Source organism: Schistosoma haematobium, chromosome ZW, assembly GCF_000699445.3.
Source record: "Schistosoma haematobium chromosome ZW, whole genome shotgun sequence".
Taxonomy (NCBI): Eukaryota; Metazoa; Platyhelminthes; class Trematoda; order Strigeidida; family Schistosomatidae; genus Schistosoma; species Schistosoma haematobium.
In genome coordinates, this window is record NC_067195.1 from 54,976,059 (window position 1) to 54,987,169 (window position 11,111).

Consider the following 11,111-nt stretch of genomic DNA (forward strand, 5'->3'; position numbering starts at 1 on the left):
CCACGGAGAATATTTTGTAGTAGTGCTTCACAGGAAACGTGAGGAAGATACACTGAAGGCATTACACAGGTGTTACGTAATAAATAACTATGAAAAGAGATCACACAGTATAATGACGACTATTTTTATTCAAAGAAACACTTACTTTACTTACTTACGCCTGTTACTCCCAATGGAGCATAGGCCGCTGACCAGCATTCTCCAACCCACTCTGTTCTGGGCCTTCGTTTCTAGTTCCATCCAATTCTTGTTTATTTTTCTCATGTCTATCTCCATTTCTCGGCGTAATGTGTTCTTTGGTCTTCCTCTTCTCCTTTGGCCTTGAGGATTCCATGTGAGGGCTTGTCTTGTAACGCAGTTGGGTGCTTTCCTCAATGTGTGTCCTATCCACTTCCAGCGCTTCTTCCTGATTTCTTCCTCCGCTGGGATCTGGTTTATTTTCTCCCACAGTACGTTGTTGCTAATACTGTCCGGCCAATGGATCTGAAGTATTTTGCGTAGACAATTGTTAATAAACACCTGTATTTTCTGGATGATGGTGTTATGGCTTTAAGTTGGGTCGATTTTTACCCTGTGTTATCGATCGATTACGAACGGACGGCCTAGAGTCTCGATTGGTCTCGCTTCCCTGTCTAGCCCAGTCAGTTGAGTCCAGAACACAAGCCACAGCCTCGGAGATATGAATCATTATATTTCAAACATACTTTGTTTATATACCAATCAAGCACACCACATCGTACCATAAAATAGAAAACAACATTTTGTACAATATTCGACAAGTGAACAGATATCGACCAATAGGAAATGTCCATTTAAAGTCCAAGGACACCATTGGACTTAACATCATAATTATTGGTCTATTCCTCCGCATCCACAACAGATGGCTTTCGTAGTTCTCCAGGTTTCCGCTCAATACAGTAGGACTGTTTTGACATTTGTATTGAAAATCCTGACTTTGGTGTTGGTTGACAGTTGTTTTGTGTTCCAGATGTTCTTCAGTTGTAAATATGCTGCTCTTGTTTTGCAGATCCGCGCCTACACATCTGCATCAGATCCACCATGTTCATCAATGATGCTGCCCAAATATGTAAAGGTGTTTACATCTTGTAAATCTTCTCCGTCAAGTGTTATTGGATTGGTGCATGCTGTGTTGTATCGGAGAATCCTGCTTTTCCCTTTGTGTATATTGAGACCTACTGCTGCTGAGGCTGCTGCCACACTGTTCGTCTTCTCCTGCATCTGTTGTTGCGTTTGGGATAGAAGGGCCAGGTCATCTGCGAAGTCTAGATCATCCAACTGCATCTTAGATGTCCATTGTATCCCGCGCTTCCCTTCAGACGTTGACGTCTTCATGATCCAGTCGATCAACAGGAGAAAGAGAAAGGGTGAGAGTAAGCAACCTTGCCTAACACCGGTCTTCACTTCGAACGACTTTGTCAACTGTCCTCCATGCACAATTTTGCAGTGTAATCCGTCATATGAGTTCTGTATGATATTGACTATCTTCTGAGGCACGCCGTAGTGTCGAAGAAGTTTCCATAGTGTTTTCCTGTCCAGTCTATCAAATGTTTTCTCGTAGTCAATGAAGTTGATGTAGAGTGGTGAATTCCATTTAATTGATTGTTCCACAATGACCCGTAGAGTTGCGATTTGGTCTGTACACGATCTATCCTTACGGAATCCTGCCTGTTGGTCACGAAGTTGGGCGTCTACGCAGTCCTTCATCCTGTTTAATAATACTTTATTGAAGACTTCCTGGTGTTGAGAGAAGAGTGATGACTCTGTAGTTATCACACTTGCTGAGATCGCCTTTCTTCGGTATTTTGATCAGAAGTCCTTCTTTCCAGTCTGTTGGTACTTGTTCCTCATCCCAAATCTTATTGAAGAGAATGTGGAGTATCCTTGCAGTTGCCGCTACGTCTGCTTTTAGTGCCTCTGCTGGGATGTTGTCCGGTCCTGCTGCTTTGCCACTCTTGATTTTTCAGATGGCCATGCTGATTTCTTCAATTGTTGGTGGGCTAACATTGATTGGGATGTCCGTGGGTGCTGCTTCGATGTTGGGTGGGTTCAGTGGAGCTGGTCGATTCAAGAGTTCTTTGAAGTGTTCTACCCACCTGTTTTGTTGCTCTTCAATGTTGGTGATTACCTCGCCGTCCTTACTTTTCACTGGTCGTTTTGGTTTGCGGCGATTTCCAGGTAGTTTCTTTGTCGTGTCATACAATTGTCTCATGTTTCCTTCTCTTGCAGCCTTTTCCGCCGTCGTTGCTAAATCTTCCACATATTTACGTTTGTCGATTCTGATGCTCCTCTTCACCTGTTTGTTTACTTCTGTGTATTCAGCTTGTGCCTTGGCTTTTTCTGCTCTTGTTCGACTGGTATTGATTGCTGCTTTCTTGTTCCTCCTTTCTTGAATCTTATCCAGTGTATCAACAGTGATCCATTCCTTGTGATGGTGCTTCTTATGACCCAGGACCTCATGACATGTTGAAGTGATTGCCTCTTTGATCCCCTTCCAATTTCTCTCCACAGTAGTTCCTTCTCCATTGAGTAGATCATGAAAGGCCTGGAACTTGTTGCTGAGGTCTATCTTGAATTTGTTGAGTTTGTTAGTATCCTGGAGAAAGGCCGTATTGAACTTTTGTGATACTGTCTGCCCCGTTGTCCAGTGCTTCTTGAGTTTCAATTTCATCTTGGCGACCAGTAAGTGATGATCTGATGCTATATCAGCTCCTCTCTTGGTTCTCACGTCCTCTATAGTCCTCCTGAACGTTTTGTTGATGCAAATATGGTCGATTTGGTTTTGTGTAGAGTGATCCGGTGAAGTCCATGTGGTTTTGTGTATGCGTTTATGTGGGAATATGGTGCCGCCTATGACCAGCTTATTGAAGGCACATAGATTTGCAAATCTCTCACCATTTTCGTTCCTTTCTTCCAGTCCGTGTCGTCCCATGATGTCTTCATATCCAGTGTTGTCCGTTCCAACCTTGGCGTTGAAATCTCCCATCAGAATGGTCAGGTCCTTTGTTGGGCACTTCTCGACTATTGACTGCAGCCTATTGTAGAATTGATCTTTAGCGTCTTCATTGTAGTCGTTGGTAGGCGCATAGCATTGGATGATGTTCATTGAAATGCCCTCTTTCTTTGTTTTAAACGAGGCTTTGATGATCCTTGGTCCATGAGATTCCCATCCTATAAGCGCATTTTGCGCTTGTTTGGACAGCATCAATGCAACTCCTTGTGTATGTGGTGCATTTTCTTCTTCATGGCCGGAGTATAACAGGAGCTCTCCTGTAGTTAGTCGTTGTTGTCCAACTTGTGTCCAATGTGTTTCACTGATCCCAAGTACCTCTAGGTTGTATCTTCTCATTTCTGCAGCAATTTGGAAGGCTCTCCCGGTGTCCCACATTGTACGAACATTCCATGTACCTAAATAAATGGTCGCTCTGGTTGTCAGAAGGGGCATCGGCCTCGTAACTTCCGAAGGGATTCGGCTTTCATCATGAGGCGTCATAATTCTTCTAAATGAAGACCTTCTGACTCCCAGGGCAGAGTTTAAAAGGTTTGAATAATTTTTTTCTTGTTAGCGTTTTTTTTAGCGAGTTAGTTTTCTACGGGATGGGGACGCTAACCCCATGCCCAACCCTCCTCCTTTATCCGGGCTTGGGACCGGCAGTAGCTCCCAGAGGGACTCCAGGCGGAGTTGGCGATCATAAATGATCATCAAAATCAAGAATGTCACTGACTAGATGATGAATGAAGACAATATATTTTGGTAGTTCTGTGTGGCTGTGTGGCTTATTAACCAAGCATAAATAATTTAGGTGTAAACCGAATGAGATAAAGAGAAATGAATAGATAGTAATCAAACATAAAAACTGAAAAACAAACAGGGGGTCTGCCATAAGTCATAATTATAGTAGCCTCTCAAGAAAAACACCATACATCATTGATGACAAATGAATTAAAGTGTCCAATTAATTTAATACAATTATTATGACTGTTAGTCTGAGGTTGTAAAGTTTATTGAATTTCATCGAAACTATGAATCAACCAAACCACCATTAAAAACGTGGAAGCACTAGACAGCTGTCTCATTCTAGGACAGGACTCCTAAACGTGCACATCCACGACTTTGTACGCTGAAATGGAACCCAGAACCCTCAGTTTCGAGCAAGAATGCTTTATCTCCAGACTAGTGGGTCAGCATCTAGCAGTGACAATGTCGAACTCTAATCAATCCACGAAGATGGTCATGCGACGTCGTGAACTAAATGAGGAGTCCTATTCTAGGACGAAACAGCCATCCAGTGCTCCCAGATTTTCGATGGTGGTCTAACTTAGATAGGTTTTTGTTTTCGATGTTATTATGAGTATTAAGCATCTGCTCATGAACGCTAATTCTGAAATGCTAAATTTTTGGATGAGGATTAATAATTTCTAGAACCGGTTTACAACACAAGAGCCATTGAGACAACAGCAGTAATATCGTCTAGCAATTCGGTAACGGAATCAATTTCTTATTTATGCTTCACGTCCCATATGAAAACAAAATCAGTGCATTGTCAACAACTTACAAGTGGACAGTATGATTTAAGTTACGTGTTCAGTCAATTTGAAAAATATTTTATCGAGTTTAAAAGTTCCACAAACCAGAAAGCAAAAGAGATCATTTTGAAAGATATAATAAAAAATTAAAACACTTCTCATAGAAAAAAGCCCTTGAAAAGAAGTAGAAAAGTTTAAGCCGTTCAAATTCTAATAATGCTAGTTTTAATAATCTTTGAGCAATGTTACCGATCATATTTAATATAAATAGATTCATTTATCTATACAAGAAGTGAAAGAAGGAAAATAAATTAGTTGCGTCTATATAAAGATGTTTAATGAGCGAGTGACATGGAACAGTGATATAAATAAAATACCTAACAGAAATGGAATCAATAGGTTAATTGTTGGATCTTATCAACTTAAGGTTTCAAAGTCAAAACGATTTGTAAAAAATCACGAGCTCAATAATGACATTAAAAGAAATACTATAATACTTTGCATACTGAAACGCTCTAAGCTTTATTTATCGGAAAAACTAAGTGAAAGTTGAAACACTCCTCGAAAAAGAACATAATCATTTACAAACGGAAGGGCGTTATTCCAATGTAATTAAAGCTTCCAATATTGAGTAAAAAATGTTGCGTCATTTAACGAGCTAATCAACAAACATTGAGAGCTTGTGTTATGTAAGTTTTGAAAGTAATAAAAAATAATCCTTTACGGTATAAACGTCAGCTGAGATATTAAAAAACAGCCTATCCAGACCCTTGTGAAAGACATTTAACTCCGCAGCGCTTTGAACTGTTTTCTTTAGCAGGAATTCATGAAGTGAATGTCAAGGATAAACCTCCACTTTGGACCATCTTAATGTGCATCTACCAGTTTACATGCTTCTGTGAGGCAGGTTACATTGGCCATACAAAACGCGCACTCTGTGAACGAATACCCAAGCACTACCCTGAATGCTTATCTAAAAAGGTATACAAATCAATCGACAGCTCAATTCTCGAACACATGATCAATTCGGGTCACACCCCATCACGCAAGTCTGCGTACAAAATCCTCTATAAAGTAAGAACTAGTTCATAAAAGGTTTGGATGAGGAATTTATGCACGGCCAAGGCTATAATAATATATTATTTCAAAATCGATCTACGTGTACAGAAGAATTACTTTTAATCCCTTATCTACCTATAGTTTTAGCATTCCTTAAAATTTTATAAATTATCACAACTAATTATTACCTTCTTCATCTTGTATTCCATAAGTTATTACTTTCTATTAATTCTAAAACTATTACACAGCATAAGCTTTTGGTGATTGTTGATCACGTTTTCAAATAATACAACTTTTTTTGTTTATTACATAATGATCAGCTATTTTTAAGATAATTGAAATAAGTTGTTTTAACAATGTAAAAACATCCCTTTCTTTGCTTATCATCTCTAACATAACAATTAAGTGATACTTTTAGTTTGGGGTTGTGGAGATTGAAACCACGAACCGATCAATGTTGGAGTACTATTATAAACCTGGAAGCACTGGATGGCCGTGTGTTTCTCGTATGGGACTCCTCAGAAGTGCGCATCCACGATCACGCACGCGAGATTTGAACCCAGCTTCGGTCTCGGACACGAACACAACCTGTAAACCACTAAGCCGGTAACCAACGAAGTCAATGTCTAACTTTGACCAATCCAATTCAATGAAATTATGTGATCGCATGTTTATTTTATAAATTTTACTTTATATAACTTGTTAAATATTATATGGCGTTTACAGATGAACAAATGATTTTCTAATTAGATGTTTTCCTCATTATATTAGAATTTATAATGAAGTGACTTTTATTTTTGAAAAACGTTTCTTTACCAGGTTAATAGGTCAAGTAAGTATAGTGATTTCCATACACACACATAAAGACAAAGTAGAAAAGTACTAACATGTCAACTGAATTTCAGCATAAAAATATTGCTTTAAAACTTTCAAACTATGGGTTCAATCCCTTGTAAGATAACAAATGTACACTACGAGGACAGAAAACCACTATGAAACAAGTGTTTCGATCAAGATAAAAATTATTCTTGAATACGTGATCAAGTAGGAGTGTACTGAATTTATGTAAATTTCCTCTTTTCTCTCTCTCTCCTTCTCTATCCCTTTATCTACTTGTATTCATTAAATTATTAGTGGATTTTCTGTTTTCAGTAGTATAGATAATGTTTTGTCTTCATCACAATGTAATTACTTTATTCTCAAATGTTAAATAAAAGGGGATAGAAACGAAACATCTTAGTTGATAAAATACAACTAGATGAAAAGTGTACATTAAAACTAGTTAGTTAAACTTGAAAAGGGAAATTAAGAAAAAAGGCTTATTAATCATTAATTACCGACTCCAACAATTTGTATGGATATAATATATTAACAATTTATACATAATAACAATAAAAGTACGTTTTAGAATAAACATGCTACCATCTCCATAATTTCATGAGTTTAAAGAAAAGAAATAACGCTTTTTGTGAAATTTATCTTGGTACCAATAAGGTAAGTTCATAGTAAATGAACGAACAGGTATCAGATGAAGTTGGAGATGATAGGCAGAAATCTTTCGACTTGACAGTGGTCATCGATCTACAAATTTGACTGTTGTAGTAATGATGATATCTAATTTTATATATGAGTGTAGTTGAATTTCTTAAAAAATGTTTGATTACATATATTGGATCATGTAATTGTTCTGTAAAAAGGTATTAATAAACCTCATATACTAAAAGGTATTATAGATGTATGTATTTTGCATATGATGAGAATCTCCAAAATATATTAAACACAAGATCTTAAATAAAGGAATTAAATTAGTCAACTGAAATGGATAAGCACATATTCAAAAGAATGATTAGTATATTTATACAAGATACTCAGTTGTCAACTAGTTATTTCACTGTATGATATTAAGTGTATTAAAAACCGAAGAGAAAGAAACATATAACAATATGATCAAGAAACATTTCTAAATCATAAAGCCTGTAAGTGTAGATTTTGAATGTAAATAGAAACATAGATTTGACTAAAACATAACACAATAAAATCAACAGATTGAATTATTTTATATGGATATAAAAAGGTGAATTTTTTTGACAAACAATGACCACAGTTACAATTTATTTTACTATTATGGGTATGAGTAGTGTATCAATATTTCAGTGGATAACTTTAAATTAATTTCTAATACACAATTTGTTTGAATCAAAGAAATTTACTTGATCATTCAATAGTTTAGTTAATCATGAAGTTAAATAATCAGTTAAACAATTAGATGGTGGTTGGAGGTAGTCGACAGGAAACCCTGGACCCGGGTTTCGTGCTACTTGGCACTCGTCAGCAAGGTGTATCTGTAATCTTGAGAGAACTGGTGCTCCCTGGCGGATTCGATCTCGTGTCACTCAGCTTCAAAGTCAGGGAGCACCAGTTCCTTCAAGATTACAGATACACCTTGCTGACGAGTGCCAAGTAGCACGAAACCCGGGTCCAGGGTTTCCTGTCGACTACCTCCAACCACTATCTAATCTCAATATATATAGTGCCCGCAGTGTCGAGTCACCTTGACTGGTGGCCACATTACAACATGATCGATAGCATTCGATCTGCACTAATAAGGACAAGACACGCATGAATTTGATCACCACCCAGTGATCAATCAATTGTAATCAGTTAAACGATATTTTTGTGAATCAAATAAAGTAATGAATATTGATATGTAAATGTATATCAAATGAAATTATTATAGAATTAGTCCTTGAGAAATGAATAATGATTCTACTACTGAAAGAACTTTAGACAATTTTATCAGTATAGTAGGTGTCATTACCAAGGTTTGATTTGATAATTTCGAATAAATTGAGCATAGGGTTGGTTGTTATAAATAAAAACAATATATTTGTAATATCCCAACAATGTAAGAATAATTCTTGCATTGTTCCGTTGTACTATTTAAACTTGGATTAATTTTAATTTGGTTATTTATTCTCTGAAGAAGTGACTTACACTAAGTCACGAAACGTCAGAAAATCCAATTTTCAACTCATTGGGATATTACAAATATATTATTTTTATTTATCAGTATAGGGTTATGGAGAATGTTGAATTTTATTAAAATTGTGAGCCAATCAACGATACTAAATTCTCTGTACAAACTAAGATAGGTCGAGTACGATTTAAGGAAAAAGGAATTACATACTTCAAAGTCTAATATTTAAACTGTTAAGCTGTTTCAGTTAAGAATCAGTGGAAACAACCGCTCATACACAACTCAAACAGAATCCAACGCCAAAAACTTTAGTAAACAAGGTAAGCATGACATTTTTTTAAGATACTGAGTTAAAATAATTGGACGATATAAGTTTAAAATCAATCCAAATGAAAGATATTAACAACTTGCTTACTAGATTCAATACATTTAGTTTCAAAGTACAAAGAAAAGGCAGAATAACATTCTGAAACATATTTATTCAACAGATAGATAAAACATAGTGATACAGTGTCATCATTATCTACGTTATAAGTTAGTGGTCAATAAAATTCGGTCTAACTTAACGATCACATTTATGTATGAAACTACCAGATATGACATTACTAGACACATGTTCGTCAAAGTGTATCAATTGAAAAAAACAACTCAATTGAATATAATAAACATTAAATCACTTTTGTTATATTAAATTCACATCACAAGTGCATTTACAAATCTGTATGATTTTAGCATTGAAACAACGATATAAGTTCATGAGTTTCTTTTCTTTAAATAAAAACATTTTCACCTATTTGCTGAATAAATGGGAGAATATTTCTTTGTTTTCTCTACAGGAAATTAAGTCATTTAAACTGTACTAGGATAACTTAACTTCGTATAAAAATGACCAAAATTAAATAAATTTAGCGGATAAAAACATGGAAGAATGATAATACATAGAAACTAATTCTGTAAACAACTGTTTTCTTTACTATTGAACTTATCAATGCTAACATTATATATATATATATATATATATATATATATATATATGGACCCCTCAAATACCCTGGTACGGTCGAGGGTGGGGAGTCATCTCTATTTCGAAATGCTCTCACATGGTCACGCATATACAGCCACTGACACGGAAGTTCTACTCACTGCCTTCTCGTAGTGGGGGTGTTATTTACAAAATTGTGAGAACAAAAAGCGAGGGTCCGGCGCCTTAACCGGGTTGGTGGATATGGAGGATCCACCTAGGAGAGTTTGAAAACCCTGATTCCAAACTAATGGTGTATATGGGCTCCAGGGTCCCCAGGGGAAAAAAGGCATATGAACTTATTGTCGGTCACCGGCTACCATGAGCCCGCATCTCCTGATGTCGCTCCACTGCCTTGTGGATCAAACCTTTAAGTAAGAGGCTCCGGGTGTGGCGCCTTAAGAAAACTACCTGATTCGGTTTGGGTAACCGGGAAGTATCACAGCCCTCATACAAATCAATGATAACTGCTACTGGCCTCATTGTTATTGTGTGGCACATATGTATTTGGTGCCCCCTTGTACCAATATTTATGTGTTCAAATAAATTATATATATATATATATGCACGATCAATGTGATCAGTAATTGAAAACATAGCGACATTGCACAAAATCGATTTCAGTGGAAGAGATGCAATTATTTTTCAGCTATAATTTTATTTATTTGACATATATTCTGTAGATTAATTTTCTGCTTTCGAAACATATATCCTATCCATATTTATTTTTTATTGGCATTAATATTATTGTTACCTATAGAATTCGGCACTCATCTCTCTCCGCCGATGTACGATGTACCACGATGGTTTGGCTGACTGACAAATGCATAAGTTGGTAAGCAAATCCAAGATCATATGTATGTCAGACGCCTAATGACTAGTTGATCATTTATATTAGCTAAGATGTTGTACAATTAAAAAGTATCTCCAAAAAAGACCAAACTTCAGGACTCAAGGTTCTATCTTGAACACAATATGAGTTCTTATTTAGGTAATTTCATCCATTGATGAAAGTTACTTTAAAAGTAAATTTCTTGGCAAAACTGTGTAACATCATGTTATAAAATGATAAAAATTCTAAAAAGATTGCGTGTTCATTGATATGACTTATCGTTGAAATGAATTCTCCGGATTTCTGGTAGGAATCTACGAGGTATGCGGAACCAAGAGAGTTTGCATGTTGCAATATTGGTGCTATTATTACCCTTTCGAACTTAAAAATTCTTGATTCATAAATTAATTTTCTTATGTTTATTAAGAAAAAACGATCATTAGATACTGTGTCATTTCTTCTTTTTGTTATCAAGTTTAAATCTCTTGACATAAGAAACTATTTCACATTATCAGGAAGTAATCTGTGGTGAAACTTTCAACTTATAAAGGGAATCCTAATCATAAATAAACAATATTTTGAAAATCATTTGAAAACCAGAAGGTATTCGATAGTCGTTTTATTTCAGTTTAATGAAAGCTTAACAGTGACCACAACGGAACACGAAATCAAATTCA

General features: G+C 36.1%; 1 protein-coding gene across 1 annotated transcript in view; it reads right to left on the reverse strand.

Moving 5' to 3' along the window:
* The window catches only part of PRKC1_3 (Calcium-dependent protein kinase C), an 83,666-nt gene that overhangs the window by 66,940 nt on the left and 5,615 nt on the right, over positions 1–11,111 (reverse strand). The gene's annotated exons all lie outside the window — the stretch shown is intronic.